At 45.3% G+C, this 8516-nt stretch overlaps 1 pseudogene; it reads left to right on the top strand.

The window, feature by feature from the left end:
- The first annotated feature begins 4546 nt into the window (after positions 1-4546).
- LOC102261083 lies at positions 4547-5585 on the top strand (annotated as a pseudogene).
- The last annotated feature ends 2931 nt before the right edge of the window (positions 5586-8516 follow it).

The raw sequence follows: 8516 nt of genomic DNA, 5'->3' as shown, positions 1-8516 counted from the left end.
TGCACTGCTGGTGGGAATGCAGACTGGTGCAGCCACTGTGGAGAACAGTATGGAGTTTCCTCAAAAAACTAAAAATGGAACTCCCATTTGACCCAGTGATCCCACTTCTAGGAATATACTCCAAGAAACTAGAAACACCAATCAGAAAGGATGTACTCACCCCTATGTTCATAGAAGCACAGTTTACCATAGCTAAGATTTGGAAACAGTCTAAGTGCCCATCAGCAGATGAGTGGAATAAAAAAACCGTGATACATCTACACAATGGAATACTATGCTGCGGTAAAAAAGAAGGAATTCTTACCATTTGCAACAGCATGGATGGACCTGGAGAGCATTATGCTAAGTGAAATAAGCCAGGTAGAGAAAGAATATCACATGGTTAGAGAAAGATAAATATCACATGATGTCACTCATTTGTGGAATATAATGAACAATATAAACTGATGAACAAAAACAGATCCAGAGACAGAGAAGCATCGATCAGACTGTCAAACCTGAGGGAAGGTAGGGAAGGGTGGGGGTGAGGGGGAGAGATCAACCAAAGGGCTTGTATGCATGTAAGCCTAACCAATGGACACAGACACCAGGGGGGTGAGGGCATGAGTGTGTGTGTGTGTGGGGGGGGGGGCAATGGAGGGATAAGGACACATATATAATAACTTAGTAAAGAAAAAATAAGAAATGAATTTTTTTTTAAATCAATGAACATGTCCTTTGGGTCAGGTGAGAGTTTAAGAAGAAAAAAAAAGAAGGCTGGTGGAGAGGGAATATGAGACAAGTTACAGGTCAGGATGGTGGAGCAGGGGTGACAGGCAGGAGCCACCAGGACAGGAAGGAGAAAAGAGGCCTAGGGGTGTTCACTTCTGAGACTGAGGGAAGACCAGCTTCCGCCTTGAGTGTGCGCTCGCTCTGGCTCCTTCTTACTGCCTTGAGCTGCCCTTTGGAGAGACGCACATGGCTGGGAACTGAAGCCAGAAACCCATGTCTTCTCCAGACTCAGTCAAGCTAGGAATGACTGCAGCCCGGGCCACGTGAATCCCAGATGTCTGACCCTCAAGAACTGGAATAGGTAATCAATTGTGGTTTCATGCTTCTAAGTTTGGGGTGTAATTACACAGCCATAGATATCTAATACTCTCTGACTCTGTGGGACCACTGTATTAGCCATGGACTGCTCACCTCTAGGCTTATTTTATGTGAGAGAGAAAAATAATTTCTATTATGTTTAAACTATGACTTTAAAAAGATATTTTTTGTTTCCTATTTCTTAAAACTGAACCTAACCTTAAATGATTGATAATAAAGACGGGAAGTAACAGTGGAGTGGAAAGTTAGGTCCTACTGTCATACGTCCCGCTCCACGAGCAGGAGAAGGAAGCAGGGAAGAGAAGGCGCTCATCTCCCACTACAGCGCCTTTGAAGGCTTCTTCTTAGAAGCCTCCTCCACGCTCCCACTGCTGCCTCCTTGGTCAAACTGAGACACAAGGAAGTGGGGAAATGCCCGCCTTTCGCTGCACACCCTGCCCCCTGAATACAATTGGAGTTCTACTCATGCAATATCTGAATCTTGTGTGTTTGGATCTTGTTGAAACAATCAGCTCTTAAAAAAAAAAAATTATGAGCCCTAGCCGGTTTGGCTCAGTGGATAGAGCATCAGCCCGCAGACTGAACGGCCCCAGGTTCAATTCTGGTCAAGGGCACGTACCTTTGTTGCAGGCTCAATCCCCAGCCCTGGTCAGGGAGAGGAGGGGACGCGATGTGTTTCTCGCACATTGATGTTTCTCTCTTTCTCTGTCTCTCCCCCTCCCTTCCATTCTCTCTAAAAATCAATGGGAAAATATCCTCAGGTGAGGTTTAACAAAAATAAATTTTTTAAAAATGAGACAGCTGGGGAAATACGAGCATGAGTGGCTATGTGATGATATAAGGAATTATCATTGTGTTTTAGAGATGAAAAGGTTTTGTGTTTTATATGGTGTGTGTGTGTGTGTGTGTGTGTGTGTTCAAAGACTACCTTTAAGAAATACATATTGAATTGATGGATGAAATGATATGATGTTTGACTTTGTCTCCAAATAACCCAGTGGTGGGAGGGATGTAATTGATGAAACACGATTAGCATATGTTAACAATTGCTAAGTGGTGGGTACATGGAAGTTCATTATACCATTATCTCGACTTCTGAATAGATTATAAAATTTTCATAATAAAAGTTCCTTTAAAGTCCTGCTATTAAATAAAGTATTGAGATTTACATTTTTAAAAACTGGGGTTCTAAAACATTGGAGTTCTTTTACTAAGGAATAGGGGAGGCTGACTTTGGGGACACGCAGAGCAGTCTCTGCCGGTTACTGGCAGCTGAGCTCAATTCCTAACGGACAGCGATGACCCGACTGTCCCAAGTTCTGATGTCCTCCAACAGGCTGGGCCCTGCCCTCCAGGCCATGGCACCAGCCAGACACCAGAATCGCCTGGTACTTACTGGATCCTGCTGTGTGGCCGGATTTGCATTATGGGCCTGGGAGGAAGAGAGGAGGGGAAGAAGGGGTGTGACTGAAGGCACGCGAGACCCAGGCCCTGGTCCCAAGCAGTGAATCACTTCTTTGAGCAGACAGTGCCAATAGGTGGCAAAGTGTTCCACGGGTGCTCTTCAGCGAGGCGTGCAGGAAGGCTGCCTGGAGGAGGAGGCAGGGATGAACTGGGCCTTGACTTGACTTGATAAGGAGGGAGACCCACCTGGCGAGAGGAGCCTGTGATCAGGGGCCGCAGCCCTGAGCCTGGCTGCCATCTTCGGGTCCCAGGGGGCTGAGGGGGGCCATGGCTCTGTGCCCGTCTGTGTCCCTGGCAAAGGAATTAGTTCTGAAGGATAAAAAGGCAAGCCACAGCGTCTCCCCAGTAATAATGACAATAATCACGACAGCAAAGACGGCTCGTGTTTTAAGGTTCCAGGCACGGAGCTAAGGGTTTAATTTACATCAAGGCGAAGAGGCGGTGTGATTAGCCTGCAGTAGAACACCTGTTACTTTTGCCTGCCCAGCATCTGTTCCTGCTGCTGGTATCAGCACTGCGATGCTGTTGCGGGGAACGACCCCTCCTCACTCGCTCTGGCCCAGGTGGTGTTTGGAGTCTAAGGTCCCCCTTCCCCTCCCTCCGAGGGTGACCACTCCACCCTGCCAGCCAATCAGGTGCCCGGCTCTGAGTTCAGAGAGGAGCTCCGCCCCCGCCCCCTCCCCGCCTGGCACTTCTGCTGAGACCACGGGAAAGAGCAGATCCTTTCCCTCTGGGGATGCCGAGCTGGCAGGAGGGGAGCCTGGAGCAGGGCCGGGAGGGCCTGCCTGAGAGCCTCCTCCCGGGGCCTTTCTTTAGATCAGAATGTTAAAGGCCTGTTTTGTCGAAGCACGTGACACTGGCTCTCTGTCCTTTGTGACCTGGAATCCTGACTCATACACGCCTTCAAATATTCCGGTGAGGAGACTAGAAGGTGGTTTCCAGCCCAAGGTTACCGCGTCTGCTTAGAATCTAAAACAGCCACACCCTCGAGGACAGACTTCTGCAAGTGCAGATAACAGAATAGGTTTAAGCCAAAGCCTTACATAGGAGACGGTGGCCTCCAGGTAAGATGACCCATCGACCACACAGGTCGCCTCACCCCCTACCAAACCCCACGAGTGACAGTAAAAGGATCCAAAAGGGGGTGGGGTGGGGGCGTGTGACAAGGAACAAAAGGAAGGAAAAGTGGACCGTAGCAAACAGCTCTGTTGGAAACTAGAAAACAGGTGTGCGTGTACTTACTCACGTGACGGATTAAAAGCAAAACGAAACAAAAAAGTCTTCTCATCAAAACCCTGTTTCTAACCCAGCGAGGAGGGAAGCGATGAACTGACCAGTTTTCACTGCAAAACCTCAAAGGCTGGGGGCTTCGGCTCCTTGGCCCTGGGGGTGCAGGAAGGGCTGTGACAGGAGGAAGCGGGAGCCTAATCAGCGCTGGGTGCCCCTCCTCGCGGTTCTGTGCACCAGGCCGCTGGCCCCTCCCGACCGAGCAGGCCAGGGGGGTTCCGGAAAGAGCAAACCAGCAAACCAGCGCCCACAACCCCGCTCAAGGGAGGGGACCACAATGGAAAGCAGGGCTTACAGAGAACTCCAACACACGGAACAGGAAGACCTCACCTCCCTCCTCCTCTCAGAGCCCAGAAGCCCGGCCACTGGGCCCATTCCTCCAGGGGTCCTCCTGAGCGCCCTGGCCAACGCAGGAGGGAGGACCAGAGAGACCAGCCCTGGGAGTGTCTTACCCACAAAGTAGAGCTCAGGCCCAACTGGCGTCACTGGTGAATCCTACCAAACATTTAAAGAAACGTTCATACCAGTTTTAAAAACGCTTACCAACAAAATAGTAAAGAGGGGAGCACTCCCCACTCATTCCATGAGGGCAATATCATCATGACACCACAACCGGACAAAGACATCACAAGAAAAGAAAAAGAGAACTTATACAATTTTATATGTCGATTTATATCTCAATAAAAAAATTTTCGGGGAAGTTGCCTGGACCCAGACATACGGGCTCATGTGCTGCAGCTCTGGGAGGTCTCGGGCTGAGAATGGCCCCCAAAGGGAGCAGGATGAGGAAGAAGAAAATGCACCCCAAGTTCAAAGACCGCGTTTGCAAGAATCTGCAAAAAAGCCTAAGTGAAAAAGAAACTTTTTGATGCAGACAAAAATTTGGCAAACGGCGCTCTAGCAAGTGCTGATTTAGAAGGATAAATTCACCAGAAACAAGCGCAGAAAAGGGAAAATTCTTAATCTGGTGTGATAGCAGCAGATAAAAAAAAGTACTTGATGGCCCTGCCCATGTGGTTCAGTGGTCGAACATCAACCTATGAACAAGGAGGTCACGGTTCGATTCCCAGTCAGGGTACATGCCTGGGTTGCAGACTCGATCCCCAATAGGGGGTGTGCAGGAAGCAGCCAATCAATGATTCTCATCATTGATGTTTCTATCTCTCCCTCCCTCTGAAATCAATAAAAATATATATTTTAAAAAGTACTGGATGATGTATATCACACAGTTTTCAATCAAAGGAAGAAAATTCAAATCAACCAAGAAGAGAGATAAAAGAATGAGAGAACGGTGTGGCTAATTCTCCTGTCACATGTAATAAGAAGAGCTAAAGTCATTAAAAAAAAAAAAAGTATGGCCCAATAGAATCTGTACACTTTTGTTCTGTGATTCCAGCAGAGGGAACTATATCCAAAAATTTGGCTGTAGTAAAACATAAAATTCATCCTGATCAGAAAAATATGAATGCTTACTAGTATGTTGTGCTTAAGGATGAGAGAGTGGCTACTAAAGCATTGAACAGAAACGGGGCCCAGGTTGCTGATGGATTTCGTACTAGAGTTGATCTAGCATCAGAGACCTCATCGGGGGACAAGCGACCAGTGTCTGTGGGGAATCTCCCGCTGAGGACTGTGGCTGAGGACCGCTTTTTGGGCTGTGGGAACATCGTGGCGGTAGGATCACAAGAGGCTGGCTGACAGGCGTCGGCAGAGGACTTGGCTCGTCTCGCTCTGAAATGAAATAATTCTGCACTGAGGGGAAGAAAACGCAGGCATGTGCTCTCTTAATAAAGAAAAGTTAAACCCCAGTTTGAAGAATGTCAGTAAATCTAAGAAGAGACTTAATTTTGCTTCAAAATATGTCGGACATTCTAAAAATTTATTTATTGAAGAAAAAGCTGTTCTCAACAAAAAGAAAGAACAGAAGAAAGGTGGATGGACTAAGAAACAGAAAAAAAAAAAAGACAACACAGAAGTAACATTTCAAAGCTTTATTTTTTTCCCCACTGAATACTGGTTATAAAAATGTGGTGAACCCCCCCCCCCAAATTTTTAAGGTGAAAGACAATCCATAGAATGAAAGAAAATATTCACAAATTATATATCTGATAGGGGACTAGTGTCCAAAATATATAAATAACTATTACAATTCAACAATTAAAAGACAACCCAACTTTTATTTTTATTTATTTTTAAAGTATTTTTACTGATTTCAGAGAGGAAGAGAGATGAAGAGAGAGATAGAAACATCAATGATGAGGGGGAATCACTGATTGGCTGCCTCCTGCAGGTCCCACACTGGGGATCAAGCCCGCAACCTGGGAACGTGCCCTGACCGGGAATCGAACCCTGACCTCCTGTTTCATAGGTCGATGCGCAACTGCTGAACTGCACCAGCTGGGCAAGACAAGCCAATTTTTAAATGGGCAAAAGATTTTAATAGACATTTCTCCAAAGAAGACATGAAAATGGTCAATAAGCACATGAAAAGATGCTCAGCACCCACTGGAATTGCTATAAGAAAAAACGATGATGCCGAAACTGGTTTGGCTCAGTGGATAGAGCGTCGGCCTGCGGACTGAAAGGTCCCAGGTTCAATTCCGGTCAAGGGCATATACCTGGGTTGTGAGCACATCCCCAGTAGGAGATGTGCAGGAGGCAGCTGATTGATGTTTCTCTCTCATCGATGTTTCTAACTCTCTATCTCTCTCCCTTCCTCTCTGTAAAAAATCAATAAAATATATTAAAAAAAGAAAAGAAAAAACTATGAGTAATGACTAGTGTTGACAAGAATGTGGATAAATGGGAGCACTCATACAGTGCTGGTGGGAATGTAAAATGGTGCAGCCACTTAGGAAAAACAGTTTTCCAATTCCTCAAAAGGTGAAGCATAGAATTCCCATATGATTCAGCAACTCTAATCCTAGGTCTACATGCTCAGGAGAATTGAAAACATGTTCACAAAAAACCTTTTCACGAATGTTCACAGCAGCATTATTGATAACAGCTCCAAAGCAGAAACAACTCCAATGTCCATCAGCTGAAGAAAGGATGAACACGATGTGGTTTATACAATACAGTGGAGTGGTATTCAGTCTTTAAAAGGGAGGAAATAGCCCTGACCGGTTTGGCTCAGTGGATAGAGCGTCGGCCTGTGGACTGAAGGGTCCCAGGTTCGATTCCGGTCAAGGGCATGTACCTTGGTTGCGGGCACATCCCCAGTGGGGAGTGTGCAGGAGGCAGCTGATCGATGTTTCTCTCTCATCGATGTTTCTAACTCTCTATCCCTCTCCCTTCCTCTCTGTAAAAAAATCAATAAAATATATTTAAAAAATAAAAAAATAAAAGGAAGGAAATGCTGACATCTGTATGTTATAACATGGATGAACCTAAAAGCATTATGCTGCCCTGGTCGGTGTGGCTCAGTTGGTTGGGTGTTGTCTCCTGCACTAAAAGATTGCTGGTTCGATTACCAGGCAGGGCACATGCCCAGGTTATGGGCTTGATCCCCAGTAGGGGGCTTGCAGGAGGCAGCCGATCGATATTCTTCTTGAACATCAATGTTTCTCTTTCTTTCTCCCCATCTCTCTAAAATTCAATAAAAATATTTAAAAAACAGCCCTAACCGGTTTGGCTCAGTGGATAGAGTGTCGGCCTGCGGACTGAAGGGTCCCGGGTTCGATTCCGGTCAAAGGCATGTACCTTGGTTGCGGGCACATCTGGGGCGGGGGGGAGCAGTGTGCAAGAGACAGCTGATCAATGTTTCTAACTCTCTATCCCTCTCCCTTCATCTCTGTAAAAAAAAATCAATAAAATATATTTAAATATATATATATTTTAAAAAATTATGCTATGTGCAATAAGTCAGACACAAAAGGCCACATGTTGTAAGTGAAGTGTCCAGAATAGTCAGATCCATAGAAACAGATAGTAGATTAGTCATTGCCAGAGACTGGGTTGAGGGAGGAGAAGAAAATGACTCCCAATGGGTAACGGTTTTCTTTTTGGGGTGATGGAAGTGTTCTAAAATTAGATACTGGTCATAGTTGCATGGTAACTATGGATATAGTAATAACCACTGGATTGTATGCTTTAAAAGGGTGAACTTCATGGAGTGTGAATTGTATCTCAAAAAAAGCTGTTATAAAATATTTTTAGAAATATCTCTCTTAGTGAGAGAAATGGGCTGTTTTTGTTTGTTTTGCAACTATTTTTAAATTTTTTTTATTGATTTCAGAGAGGAAGGGAGGAGAGATAAACACATCCATGATGAGAGAGAATCATTGATCTGCTGCCTCCTGCATGCCCCAAGTCCGAAACCCGGGCATGTGGCCTGACGGGAATCGAACCATGACCTCCTGGTTCATAGGAGGATGCTCAACCACTGAGCCACGCTGGCCGGGCTTGCAATTATTTTTTATATCCATGGTTTTAGAACAGAATTCAGGAATAATTGTTCCTATTTTTCAGGTTTAGAGATGTAAGCACTGAGAAACTTTGTTCACATAGATTAGGAGATGGGAATAGCAAGCATTCTGATACAACAATTTCAATCAATTCGTTGAATTCTTTCTGAATTATAGCCAAAATCATAGAGTAATCTTTCATCACAAATTATTTTTAATGATTTACCTGCTGACAAATCTATTCAGTTCTCCTCTAATTTGCTGAAAGTA

This window comes from Myotis brandtii, unplaced genomic scaffold (assembly GCF_000412655.1).
Source record: "Myotis brandtii unplaced genomic scaffold, ASM41265v1 scaffold280, whole genome shotgun sequence".
In the NCBI taxonomy this organism is placed as follows: Eukaryota; Metazoa; Chordata; class Mammalia; order Chiroptera; family Vespertilionidae; genus Myotis; species Myotis brandtii.
The sequence above is the reverse complement of the archived record's forward strand: the minus strand, read 5'-3'. Positions and strand labels throughout refer to the sequence as shown.